Source organism: Apodemus sylvaticus, chromosome 20 (genome assembly GCF_947179515.1).
Source record: "Apodemus sylvaticus chromosome 20, mApoSyl1.1, whole genome shotgun sequence".
Classification (NCBI taxonomy): Eukaryota; Metazoa; Chordata; class Mammalia; order Rodentia; family Muridae; genus Apodemus; species Apodemus sylvaticus.
This window is the reverse complement of record NC_067491.1, coordinates 17,879,605-17,894,290: the sequence shown is the minus strand read 5'-3', so window position 1 is coordinate 17,894,290 and position 14,686 is coordinate 17,879,605. Positions and strand designations below refer to the sequence as shown.

Sequence of the window (14,686 nt, the reverse complement as noted above, 5' to 3'; positions counted from 1 at the left end):
ACGGGGTGGGGGGGTGGGGGGGAGGTGTGTGGGGGGGAGTATAGCAAACAGAAGACATTGGATAGACGACTACAGAAACCTGTCTGCCTGGGACTAAAGGCGGTCTTGGGGGGAGGGACTATCATTTTTGCACAGGTCTGACATTATAAAGCATAGAAATAGGTTCAAGCGTTGTCCTGTCTGAGTATGTTCAGAGAAACTAGCAGCAGGGCTCTGTTACAGATGCGCCACTGGTAGGTAGATCTAACTATATGACAGAGCTCACGGGATCAGCCCCTGCCAGAGTTTACAGCCTTGGATGGATCATGGCAGACAGATGGATTGGTTGTTTTTGTTGTTATTGTTATTGTTGTTGGTGGTAGTGGTGGTGGTTGATGTTGTTTTGATTTGGTTTTGGTTTTGGTTTTTTGAATCTCATTTCCCACTCCAGTGTTTGTATGAGCTCTTAGACACGGTGTCCAACATGACCAGTAGATTACTTTCTGGCTCTCTTGAAGTTCAGGCAAAATATTGATTATGTCCCGGGAAGTCAGAATAGAAAAGCCATGCGTTCTCCAAGGACAGCTTCTCCAAGTCCAGCTTTTGGAATTCTGCATGAAAAAAAATATGAACTGTTTTAATTCAGCTCAATGGTTTGATATTCTATTTAAAATTCTCTTAGACTTTTTTCTATATTATATAGCATCTGGTTTATGATGATCTTAGACCGAGACTTTTAATTGAGCTATAGATGGGGGGGTGTTTTGAGTGAAGATGGGTTTTTGTGACTGTATGTATTTGACAAAAAAACACTTGAACAAAATGCTTAAAGTTGTGGGAAAAAGGAAGTTGAGGTTTGGGGTGAGCTGAAGTGGAACAAAACAGAATGTAGGTGAGAGTCACAATGCGACATGAAATGGGGTAGAGTAAACTGGAGTGGACTGGACTGGACTGGACTGGACTGGAGTGGAGTGGACTAGACTTGACTGAACTGGACTGACTGGACTGGACTGAAGTGAACTGCTCTGGAGTGGACTGGACTGGAATGGACTGGTCTGGAGTGCACTACAGTAGATTTGATCAGGAAAATGGTTCCTCTACTGATTCGTGCTGGTCTCAGTGTTGCAACTGCATTGAGCATGGGGGAGAGGGGGTCATCGGCAGGGCTGCAGGATCTACACTCAGATCATTTGCATGACTAGCACTCAGCGTTGGCTCTAAGCCGGCCATCTAGGCTCACCTCATGACCCCGCATCCTCCAGTAAACAATACCAACTTCCCTTTCATGATGGGAAGTTAGTCCAGCTTCATAAAAGGCCAAAGGTAAAGGCTGGGGGATTCTAGAAGTATGGGCTCTGGAGTCACACAGTGTCACGTTTGGGGGTTTAAAAAAAAAAAAAAGCTAGGAACCAACCCAGAGTCAAGGAGTAGGGCAATAGACTCTGTTGCTTGATGAAAACATCAGCAAAATTCCATTGCTAAGGAGTATACATGTTGGGATGAATCCATCCATGCCCATTAAGCAAGATACAGAATCGAATCATCGTCATCACCATGGATGTCATCACCAGCTGTTTTTCAAATATCTAGTTGAGATATACAGAGGCTAAAATCCAAGGAGGTGCACAAATGATTAAGGAGAAAAATAACAAGAGTGAGCACACACACAAACACACACACACAAACACACACACACATACATACACACACACATACACACACACACACACATACACACACACACACACACACACACAGTTACCACACTCTCTAACATATTGTACCTGTCCATCAAGACAAAAGCCATGAAGGACATATCTAAACTGCGGCTCTTACTTCTCAGTAATCATACAAAATACTCCCCCACTCACTTGGAGGACACGGTGTTTCTTCTCTTTACCTTCCCCACTCCTCTCATACCCTCCCTTGCTGATGCAGTGGGTTTGACTGCAGAAGGTCGCATGCTTGGATCAGGACTTGGTCTCACCTCTGTGGCTCCTCCCACTCCCTTCTCTTCCCCAACCTACAACTCTGGACCTGAAGGGAATTAACAGGTCACCATGCAAAAAATAAAGAAGTAGGTCTTTGGTGTCAAGGAAACTTAGTTCAAGTCCCCATTGTTTGTACTCAAGTCACTATTCCTTTTTCGAAATGGAGAATATTATGGGTACCTCATCTACCTCACAAGGCCATGACAATAAAAATCAGATTGAAGAAGTCACCTTGGTACCCTAGCCATATATAGATGAACATCCCATAATGTCGGCTTCTTTCAGTCTTTGCTTTATCATCCCTACCCTGGCTGACTCCGCTGAGGAGCCCAGATGAGCTAGCGGATTCTGTGAAAATGCTCTGGGGGGAATAAAATGCTGACCATGCATAAAGACAAGGTTACTGGCCAGTTCTGATACCGCTATCTACCAATCTCGCCTAGAGGTTCACGGCTGCTTCCTCTCCGACCCCACCCTCGTGCTGGCCTGCGGAGGAGCTGCATTTCCTCAGTTCCTCAGTGAATAGCCATTGTGGTGCTGGGCTAAGCTTTCACAGTTCTGCATTTCCTCCCTTTTGGCCTTCAAAGAGATCACAGCCCAGTGTGAGTCTCCAAATAAGTGAGGAGGAAAGTGCAGAAAATGCGCCATCAGCCCATGTGGTGAAGGTGCAAACCTCCTTTACTGAGTCACTTAGCACGCAGGCTACACTGTGGTGTAGGCTGACTGAATACAGATGGTATCCCCACTGCCTGGAGCAGTGGTTCTCAACCTTCCCAGATGCTGTGACCCATTAATCCAGTTCTTCATGTTGTACTAACCACCAATCATAAAATTATTTCATCGGTATTTCCTGACTGTAATTGCACTACTGTTAGGAATCACAATGTAAATATCTGTGCTTCTTAGGGGACTTTTGTAAAAAGGTCTCTTTCGTTTTTTTACCCCAGAGGGTAAAGGTTGAGAACCACTGTACTAGATGCGAACTATCTTCAGAGGACCCATATGACACTTAGACTGACTGTTATGAATGGAATCAAATATGAATGGACCATGAGACTTATGAGATTATTTTTAATGATTATTTTTATTATTTTTAAGTATGCAGGGTAGGAGGAGGCGAGGTATGTTCATGGGGGGAGGGGTACTCTCAGAGACCAGAGGCATCTGATGCCACTGGAAGTGGATTTATGAGCAGTTGTGAACCACCCAGCCTGGGAACCAAACTCCAGTCCTCTGGAAAACCAGAACATGCTCTGAGCAGAAGAGTCATCTTCCAAGTGGAGTGTTGTTTAAAAAGCAGGAAGCAATATTGTTGTGTTATTAGCATGTGTTTCTAAGTCCCTACCTTATAGTCAGTGACATCCAATCTGAATTCCAACACACAGTTTCTTGGTTATTCAGTTAAAGTGGGTGACCATCTGCCAATAGCATAACTGAGTTTAAAATTCACCTAACTCCCTGATGCCTTAATATTCCAAGGATTCCTTTATTTTTCTTCCATTTTTATTTTAATGAAATGTAATTGAATTTTAATCACAGAGAGGATGGACTGATGGTTTGTCACGATATAAAACACACACACACACACTAAACACACAAACATATACACACACACAATAAGCACACAAACATACACATAGGCACATACATATAAACAGATACAAATACACAAACAGGAACATGTACACTCATAAACACACATACTATACACAAACATACAGAGAGACACATGCACACAGAAACATACAGAGACACAGACACACATATACACTACATACACAAACACACACTGGGACACACAAAAACACACTCAGACACAAACACAAACAGATATAGGCACACACAGAAACACAGACAGACACACAAACACACACATTCTCATAGACACACAGATACACACACACACACACAAGATGCAGCCATGGAATCAGCCTTCTGTGTTGAGATAGATGGCTATCATGGCTGTCATGACTGCTGTCTCTGGGCAGAGGACATCTACTGGAAGCGAGGGCCGATGCAGGAGAAGGAGAATCTCAAAGGAAAAGAAAACTAAGGTCAACAGAGAAGCCAAACTGCACCAAATATTCAGAAAGTCTATGACCCTCAGCCCTGGTTGCTCTGTGCCAGTCACCTGCATGGCTTTTAAAGCTAGCTACAGTGGTAAGATTCCACTTCAGATATCCTAAATCAGATTCACCTGAAGTGGAAACTCAGCCCTCAAACAGCAAGAGAATCTCCCAGCGATTCTGATACGAAGCTGGGTTTGTGACCAGGAGATAACTGAACAATCAGCTGGTTTGAGAAAGCACAGCTTGGGCTGTAGAACTTGAATTCAGTAGCAAGGAAGTCAACTATGGGATAGGGGGAGGCAGATGTTACAGAAGAACAGCTGGAATCATTCAAAGAACATGGGGCAGTAAAGTCCATCTCGCAAAACTCAAAGGTACCAAACTTAAGCCAATGAAGAGAGTCACCAATTCAGTGCAATGCAGGGTCCTCTACTTCAAAGAAAATAACAAATACTAAAAGTATCGTGACTGGGGTCATTAATGAAACTGAAATGTGGACTGTGGGCTTAAGTTTTGTAATCATTTTCAAGTTCCTTAATTTAGTGACTTTATTAAGATTGCAAACTTAATTCAGGATGCCCACAGCCTAGTCTGAGATAGTTCCTGTAAATGTATTGTATTTACAGAAAGGAGGAAGAGACAGAGAGTAAGAACAGTTGGTAGGTCCAGGGAAAGGTTGTAGAAACCATGTGTGTAAGTCTTCCAGTTCGCCTGTTAATGTACAATTCTTTCCAAATAATTCCTTTTGAAATAAAAAGAAATCAGCAAAGAAGTGTGCTGGGCAGACTTTCAGAGAGTGGCATAAAGCTACTGAATTACAGCTAGGCCAGTGGCTCAGATATATCAAGATGCATCTTCTTCAGGAACTGTGGCGACAGGGAGTGGGGTTTGGAGAGGCTGGGTGGAAGGAGAGGAGAAGAGATTGGCATCCACAATAGGAAAGAAATGAGAAGAATCTGCAAAAAAAGAAAAAAACCAAAGCAGTGAAGCCAAATGTCAGAACTGGCTGCTTAGCCGCATGCTAAGTATAAAGATAAAAGACACCCTGGGAAGAACTAAGTACTTTAAGTCTCTACAGTTTACCCCAGCTATCCTTGCACCTTCAGATTGCAGCCACAGAATAACAGCTGGGAAAACCCCTCACTGTAGAATCTGGTAAAAAGTCCTCTAAGGAGAGAGACCGTGAATTCCAGGAGCGATGACTAAAGTCACCATCTGTTTCCATTTCTCCTGCCTTTGAAGGGAACACAGTGCTGTCAGCAGGTCCGCACGAGAACCTCCCACTGCAGAACCTTCTGCTTGGGAGCCAGGAATCTCTTGTTTCAGATCCCTCACAGACTTATGCCTGTGGATTTGGCTGTTTGCTCTTCTTTGTGAGATTGGCTGGTGTGCCAAGGGAATAAAGCAAAGCTATGGGCAGAATTCAGCAAATGACTACTCTGCTGAGGGTTCTGATCTCCGTGGTACAGGCAGTAATTTCAGGCCTGTCTCCTGCTTGTTGAGAAGCAGCAGCTCTTACAGGGACTTGGGGTCCACCCCTATAGACAATAGCTTCATGCGTTGTCAATTTCTACTAAGGCTGGTTGCTAGGTACTAGAGTCTTGAATGCTGAGAGTTTTAATTTGGCACTGGGATGAGTGAGGATGTTGTTTTGTGGAAGATTTGCCCAAAATTCTTTGCCAAGCCCTTGTTTAGTAGAAGAATGTAAAATTTATTCTGTCAATATATGAGAGATCCAATCACCACGACCTAGGGATGCAGAGGGGGAAATGAAGAACAGGCCTCTTTCCTTCAAGGGCTCTGTAATCTGACTGATAGTTTTAACATTACATTTGTGGAAATCGTGATAATAAGGTTCTTTGATCTTCTGCTTTGACACTGTCAGCCCAGCACTCAGAGGTCTGGGAGATGCCTGTGTCTGCCTCACCCAAGAGGGAAGGGTGGGTATGGAAGCGATGCTGAATTAGAGATAACCAAGAAACAGGCAGAATGTAGGAAGATCGAGGTTCTATCTTTTGATTTTTTTTTTCTTTTTTGAGTCAAAATCAAGATCTTTTTAGAAGACTTTTGGGAAACATGGGAAAAGATTTGATTTTTCTCAGTATTGCCTTCTTATTTTAACTTTTAAAACAATGCTATGATCTTGTTGTAAAAGCCAAAAGTCGCCAATATTGCTCACAAAGTAAGCCTCTTCTTTGTAATGTCTAAAGAATTCTAAAGAGATCGAATGCACAATGTGTCCCACACAATATTTAAAGTATGTCTTTGGTTTCCAATCATAAGTATCTAACGAGGGTAAAGGCTTTGTTTGTTTGCTCGTTTGTTTAGGTTTTCTTTTTACAAATTATTTTCCATTTATTTCTTTAATACGTATGGGTGTTTTGCTTGCATGTGACTATGTGTACCATATGTGTGCCACACGGGTGCCTGGTACCCACAGAGATCAGAAGAGAATATCAGATCTCCTGAAACTAGAGTTACCAATGGTCATGAATCATCATATGGGTTCTAGGAATGGAACCCCAAGTCTTCTGCAAGAGCATTGGGTACTTAAATCTCATAAGCTTTTTCTCCAACCCCATTTTACTCTTCTTGAAAAGCCAATCTTAGGCCATGTTTTTTTATCTGCTGTTAAGATGTGAAAGAATAGATATTATATATATATATATATATATATATATATATATATATATATATATATATATATATATATAATCACAGTCTAGCTCATAAAGCCATACTATCTAGGAACCACGCACCCACTGCTAGCCTATGGCTGCCCTGTCTTAACGTGTGTGAACAGATTTGTCTCTTGAGTTAGGTGGTGGCAGCTATGGTGTTGGCGGAGATGCAGTTATGGTGTCAGATATGTTCCTGGAGCTTGAAGAAGTGATTCCCTGCAATGCCTTGATGGTCCCTGGTGCTTATGCATCATGTACATCATACATCTACCTGTGGCTACAAAGCTAGGATGAAAGCTACACAAGTTCATTTCCTCAGAGAGAGAGAGAGAGAGAGAGAGAGAGAGAGAGAGAGAGAGAAGCAAAAGAAAAAGATAAGAAATTGGTGTGGACAGTAATTCTAACTAGATGTACTTTTTTTTTTTTTCCTGAGACAGGGTTTTTTCTGTGTAGCTCCGGCTGTCCTGGAACTCACTCTGTAGACCAGGCTGGCCTCGAACTCAGAAATCCAACTATTTTGACTTTAGAGATAGAAACATATAAAAATGTGCTTCTGCACTAGTATTATGTGCAACTGCAGGGGGGGACAATAAAAAAAATTGGTATGGAAAATAAATACCAGGAAGCCTTAAGGATATGTCTAAGAGCTTTGGTGGAGCTTACTACTGACAGTTCCCTCCCGCTCCCCCACTTCCAGAAAACCAAGGCATAGCCAGGAGTCCAGACAGATGTTAAATGTCTCCCGAGCTGATCTACTGAACAGTGTCTTTGGGAAACAAGATAGAATGCAGAGTGAATTTACTGTCATTTGAACGTTCTCTTACTCTTTAGTATCACTGAGCGCTCAGTTTCCATGATTTGTCTCAATGTTCCTCATAGACTATTATTTTACTGTTAGCAACCGTCAGTCCTGACACGCCCCACCTTTGCTGGGAGTTGCACTTCTCGTACAGTTCATGCCTCCTCCTTCAACCCCTAAAACTGCCCTCCAAATGTCTTTGTTATTTCCTGGAGACTCGTGATCTAGGAAGTTTATCTAGAAAGATTTCTTCAAGTACTCCAAACTTTATCTCGGAATACAAAGCAGGATGGTCATGAGGTTTTGTTGTTTTTTTTTTTAAATATAACCGCTCATCAAAATTATGATTTCTTCTACTCGAGGGCTTCTCTTTTGAAATGCATGGCACTTGCTGCAGGTAAAAATCGTGGCAAAAGCTAACACAAAGGAAAATTCGGAAAGGGACTTGCTATCTTGTGATTGGTAACTGACTCATCTACCCATTTGCTATGCCTTCTTTTAAGAATTACTGTGGTACCATTGATAGAGTGTGTGTTCAGCATAAACTAGGCCCTGGTTTATATCCTAAGTACAACATTCTCTTGACGTGGTTGCACATGCATGTAACACTATACTGAGAAGGTACAGGCAGGAGGATCCAGAGTTTAAAGCCATCTTCAGCTAGAAAGATCAAGGCCAGCCTAGGTTACATGATACCCTGTCTCTAAATCAATAAAGATATTGCATGAGATTTGAATTAAAAATTCTCTTACATAGTTATGGTTGCATGCATAAGAGCAGCACAAGATGGAGGCAGTCAAAAGCCCAGCATGGGTCAGGGAAGGGCTCACAAGGCCTACATCTAGCTGAGGGTCTGTTGGCAACTGATGGCTGCTGGTAGAAGAGTCATTTTCCCCTGGGGAATGGCTCCTCCTGTAGATGGCCCCGCTACCATGCACATATAGGCAACACAAATTGGACTCAGTGGTCAGCTTTGGAAAAAAAAGGAAAGCTTGAAGTTGTGAGAGAATGTGTTATGTTCTAGGGAGAAATGGAGGGCAGTGTACATGTTCTCTCTCTCTCTCTCTCTCTCTCTCTCTCACACACACACACACACACACATGAACACATGAATACACATGCACATATACATGCACACACATGCACATATACAAACACATGCACACATGAACACATACACACATGTACACATGTGTGTACACATGTACAGCACAAGCATGCACACACACAAAAACACACATGAATACACAGGCTCACACACATGCACCAACACATATACAAAGACACACACATGAACATATACATACGTATGAACACATGTGCACATAGGCATGCACATACATAAGCACACACATGGACATATACAAACACACACATAAACATGCACACATATGCACAAATAGCACTATACAAACATACACAAATACACACACACACACACACACACACACACACACACACACTTCTAGCAAACCTGGTGAGCAGGTCTATGAGATCATCTACTCTACTCAGAAGCCAGGGTAAACATGTAAATTCAACGTCTTCCTCCTGAGCTATTGAGTAAGTTCCAGGTTATCAAGGCAACTTGGCCTCTGATGAAGAGAGAGAGAGAGAGAGAGAGAGAGAGAGAGAGAGAGAGAGAGAGAGAGAGAGAGAGAGAGAAGGAGAGAGGAGAGAGGGATGTAGGGATGTAGGGATGAAGGGAGGGAGGGGAGAGGGAGGGAGAAAGAAGGAAAAGTAAATACAGGGTTAGAATATAAATGGGAGGCAGAACACTTGTCATGCATGTGCAAGGTCCTGGGTTTGATACCGAATACTAGAAAAAGGCCTTCTTCCTAGGAGGAAAGATACCACACTGGTCTTGGTCCTGTGCCTAACACTGATGTTATAGTAGGTTGTGTCTCCAAGGTTGTGTCTCCAAGACATTTTTCTTTAGCACCCACACTTTATTCTGCATGCAATGTTATAAAAATCAAGACATGCCTGATACTTATTATAAAGGTTACCAATTTATAAATTCTAAAATTGCTCAAGACCCTCCAAATAGTCTCTGTCACTTCTCAGAAACAGAAAAGTCAGTGACATCTATGAAAACTTAAGAAGGACCAGTTAACATTAAGTTGCCTAGTAATGAAATTTTGGTTGAAGGTTTATTAGGGGACAATCCAAACTGCCACTGGAGTTTGATTGGCTCTTCCTAACTGAATAGCACAGAGGATTTGTTGAAACAAATGGTTTCCTCCACCCACTGCCTTACAGAGGGCCCTATAGTACGGATTCCCAACAAGTTCTCAGATAAGCACTGTGCTAAGGAGCATGTCTCCTCCTCCCCTTCCTCCTCTCCATCCTTCTCCTCTTCTCTCCTATCCCCTTCCTTTCCCTCCTCGTCCTCCCCTTCCTCCTCCCCCTCCTCCCCCTCCTCCTCTTTCCTTCAGTTTTTGCTCTCACTTATCTTGCTCTACTTTTCCCCTCTTTCCTTCAAAATCAATCTCTTCCTGTTTCATTCTCTCTCCCACTCCCTTGCTCAGTGTGTCTATCTCTCTGTCTCTCTGTTTCTCTTGGTCCCTCTATGTGTGTGTCTGTCTATCTGTCTGTCTGTCTCTCTATGTCTCTCTGTTTCTGTCTCTCTGTCTCTCTCTGTCTCTGTCTCTCTCTCTCTCTCTCTCTCTCTCTCTCTCTCTCTCTCTCTCTCTCCTCTCTCTCCCCTCCCCTCATCCTCCTTTTCCCATTCAGGACAGCATTTGGAAGCAGGCACCAGGACCATACTTACAAGAGTTAGTCAGAGGATTTATTCACATGACAGTACTTACTACGCAGTTACAAAGATCCAGGCATTCACAGAAAATGTTCACTGAGATTCTGCTGTAGTCTGAACCCTGTGCAGAATGAGGGAACAATGCTCTACCCTAAGAGAATTTCTTTCAAAGGACCAGGGATGCAGACAGTACTCCAATGCATAAATAACTAGAACAATGGCACACATTGTTGCTCTGAACTGAACAAGTAAGTTAAGGTGAAAATATCGGACACTTTTTCCTAATGATGTCTGACATCGGAGGAGGAGTCCTCAAACATAGACCAGAGCCCGGCACTGGCAAGTGCTTAGTTGTGTTTGTTGAATGAAAGCACGCACCTGGAGGGTTGGACCAGGCAGGAGACAGACAATGAAGCAGATCCCTGTACCGTAGCCAGGTCCTGTGTGAGGACTACAACCTTTTGGTCACTCACCAGAAGCTTGGGTTAGTTTGCCCAGTCCACTTGGCTGCTGTCTCTCTACCCCTGAGCTCTCTGGCGTACACCCTGACCCAGCTGGTCTACAGTAGTTCACCTCTTCCCCACTGAGACATCAATGGGTGCTATATGTACCACCCAGCAGGCACATTCTTATGTTAGCGTAAGCCCTGGTGGTGGGATGCTTAGAAAAAGCTACTGGTTATAGGAGACAAAATATGTGTGCTAAGTGTGCCTACCTCGGGGCACTGGGCGCACACTCATATCGCCTTTGTTTTGTGAGTGGAGACCTAGTGAGCAGAAGAGGAAAAGCGATGTGTTCCAGATGGGATGGAAGCCATGGGCATCACATGCTGGGTCTGAGTTTCCCTGGGGAATGGCCTCACTCACCCTGGGACAAGGTGAGATGTGAGAACATTGTGTCTTACTCAAATCAAATTACATGTAGGCGCACCCACCACACAACTAACTCCACTGTGAGGTAGCTGACATTTTAGGGGTGCAGGAAGTACAACCCAACTCTACACCAGGCAGTATCACCCAATGACAGAAGCTCGTGTAGGGAAGGGAGCAGTGGCCCACAGATGGGTCCACGGGACTTAAAATCAGGAGGAACATCTGACTGCAGATTTTTTTTTTTTAACACACAGTTCCTGGTTCACAGATCCTATAATCCTTGTAATTTCTTCCAGCACCAGAATAATTAAAATATATTTTGTTAAGACATTCGGGTCCCTCAAACAGTTACAAATGACGAAAGGAAGGGGATCACTGTTTTCAACCAGACCAAGCCTTTATGAACAAAATATTTCTTTAGAGTCATGACTGATAAACATTTAACGGGAGTGAGGAGGCTGGGGAAATCAAGGAAAGGCTTGGAAGGGTCACATGGGGGGGGGGGCAAGTGTCAAGGGGCTGAAGGTTGAGTTCATTACCACAGGTCAATGATTCAACCTGCCCTCCTTCATGAATCTTTATAAAGAGGCAAGTATCTGAGGTTGAGGGCTTCCAGGAAGGTGAGGGCAGAGAGATGTCATCCCCTGACCCCATGGCTGTGGAGGATCCTGTGCCCACAAACTTGTACACCTTACCCTATACACCTTTTATAGAGTTATTTACTTACACCTTTAAATTACTCTTTGCAATATGTCAATAAGTATAAAGAATATAGGAAAACAGAAAGTGACCTTTCCCAAACCGTGGTTCTTGATTCCTGGTGAGTGGTGTAAGACTGGGTGTTTATGTTCACAATGTAGCAACATCTATGCCCTTAGCTGCAAGGAGTTTGTAAGTAACAGTAACGACTGTGGTAACTCAAGCTTGAATGTTACCAGGAATCTTTATCACAGTTTTTAAAAGACAACTGTTAGGTGACTGATGTCTAGTCAGAAGCAGCCACACCCTTCCTGTGGAGTCTGGGAAAGGTTTCCTGATGACTCGGAGAAAACGATATCCGCTGTAATAGCGCAGAGCAGTCTGCATTCCTGGGATGCAAGGACTTCTAAAGTAAACGCAGGGCCATAAGATGGACTCGAGGGCAGTTGAGGAATTCCAAACAAAGAGAGCGAATACGAAGCAAGTCAACGTATTTATACTTTATATTTATACAGTTTCATAAACTCTTCATCGAAAAGATGACCTAGAGCATGTGTCCCATGCTTCCTGGAACCTGTAGCCATATTTTAAAATTAATACTGAAGCTGTGATTCCATTTTTTTTTTCAGAACATTACTTTATGTGTGTGAGTGCTTTCTTTGCAGTTATATGATGTGTACCAAATGAATGTCTGGTGGCTGTGAGGTCAGAAGGACATCCATTCCCCTGAAACTGGAGTTAAGGATGACTGTGAATCACCGTGTAGGTGCTGCAAACTGAACCCAGGTCTTCTACAAAAGCAATAAGTGCTCTTAACTGTTTAGCTTCTGTAAGTCCTAGTAGTTTAAGTTGACCCTGCTGTCTCATTCTCTATTAATTTTGTGGGATATTTAGAACCCACGAAGTATTGGAAGCTCTGTTGTCAGCCTTAAGATGTTAAAGATAGAATACCAACAAAGCCTGCAATTATATACCTTTGGAAAAGAAATGTTTATAACTATTGGCCCCTGTCGTGTACTGATACGATTCTTCAACTATACTGAGGATATTAAAAAATGATTTAAACTCAGTTATTATAAATAGATATGTTCATCTTTGATAGCTCAAAAATAAAAATGGATTTAAAGATGTAAGTTCTTACTTCCAGACTGCTGTTCCTAGGTTCACTCTTAGCAGGTTCCTGTTAATTTGGGAGCATCTAAGCAGTGATTCAGGAGGATGCTTATGTCACAATCCTGTTTGCTCCTCTTCAGGTATATCTGTCTAAGTCATAAGGAAGGATTATTAGATACGCTAGGAAATGGGTCAAAAAGAATGCTACATGCCAGTGAATGTGTGCGTGCACATATGCGCATGCACGTGTGTACATGCACTCGTGCAAGAGAGTGAAGATTTAGTATATTTAAGTGGGAAGACTGCAGACCAGAAAACCAATCAGAAAAATGTAAAGTCCCAGAGGAAATGACGAAGAAGAACATAAACATCAAGGAATTAGTAAGAGGGTCCCATGTAGTGAGTGAATTTTAAAAAGAACCAAAATAAAATCACAGAATAAAATGATTTGGATGCGCCTGCTGCTGGACAAGCTAACCCTGTTCAAATAAGGTTTGCAAAGTTGTTTCCCCATTTGTAATGTCACAGGAGCTCTCTCTATGGAATAGAACTGGCCTTTAGAATCTTCTTCTTCTTCTTCTTCTTCTTCTTCTTCAGAGGTAGACTTGTTTTCCAGATACAGAGAGGTAAGAACGGGGTACTTTTGAAGAAGAATAGGCTGGGAAGAAACTTCTCAAGGGAGTTGGTGCTTGTACTGAAGCACTGGCCGCTAATGGCGGAGAGAAGGAGCTATGAGGAAGGAGGCGGAAAGGAGTGCCAGGCTGAAAATATAGCGAATGGAGATGCAGTCAGTGAAGCAAGCACGCTGGGCGAACACACAGGCAATTCTGCACTTTCCCCGGAGCAGGCAGGTGCTTGGTGTTCAGTGGATGCCTGCTGACTTGCAAGGGAGATTCACACTGTGTATAGCTGCGTCTAAAAGCCCGGGTGTCTGAATGGGGCAAGATGACATTTTTTTTCATTAAGAAATAGTGACAAGCATGTTTCCTTAAAAAAACAAAAACAAAAACAAAAAACAGAAGTAACTTTCACTTGTTTCAAGATTTCTATGTTCTCTCAAAGTAAGTCTTGGGCATAAGTAACCAAGAACATGTTTATCTGTTCTGTAACATGTGAGGGCGATATAGATCTCACTCCTCCCAGTGATTTGAAATGTAGTGTAATGATCCATGCAAGATAGTTATTGACAACAGCACTGATGACACCAATTAAGATTTTTGAGTGCTTATTAATGGCCAGACCAAGAGCAGGCTCACACCTCTTGAAAGTTTCGTGGTGCCCAAGCTTGGGAATATGGCATTTTTAAAAGGCAAAAACCACGAAGACACGTCAAAGTTGGGTGAGGATCAAAGAAACTCAAAATGTTCCTTCCTGCCAGAGCACAGAAGTCATTTCAGACACAACTTGCCAACTATTTTGCTTAAATATACCTGGACCATAGTCGAGGCATGGAAATCCCAACTGAGTTACCAAGGCAGACATGACAATTGTGGGGCGGGAAGAGAGAGCTAAGAACAAACAGTAAACGGAATCGGAACAGGACTGCCTCGTCTTAGTTACCTCAGTAGGGCCATGATTTTGGTGCAGCAACTCAAAACCTTACAACTATGAACGTGGCTGCGAAGTTTCGCCATTATTAGCTATGCACCATTAAGCACTTTGTCTTTTCGGATGGAGTTATTCCTGGGACCCATTTTTCTTGGGTCCACACGTTTCTTCAGGGTGTAG

The 14,686-nt window shown here is 42.9% G+C and overlaps 1 protein-coding gene across 1 annotated transcript in view; it reads left to right on the top strand.

The window, feature by feature from the left end:
* Ptprb (protein tyrosine phosphatase receptor type B) overlaps positions 1–14,686 on the top strand; it is a 113,455-nt gene that overhangs the window by 11,532 nt on the left and 87,237 nt on the right. The window lies entirely within an intron of this gene.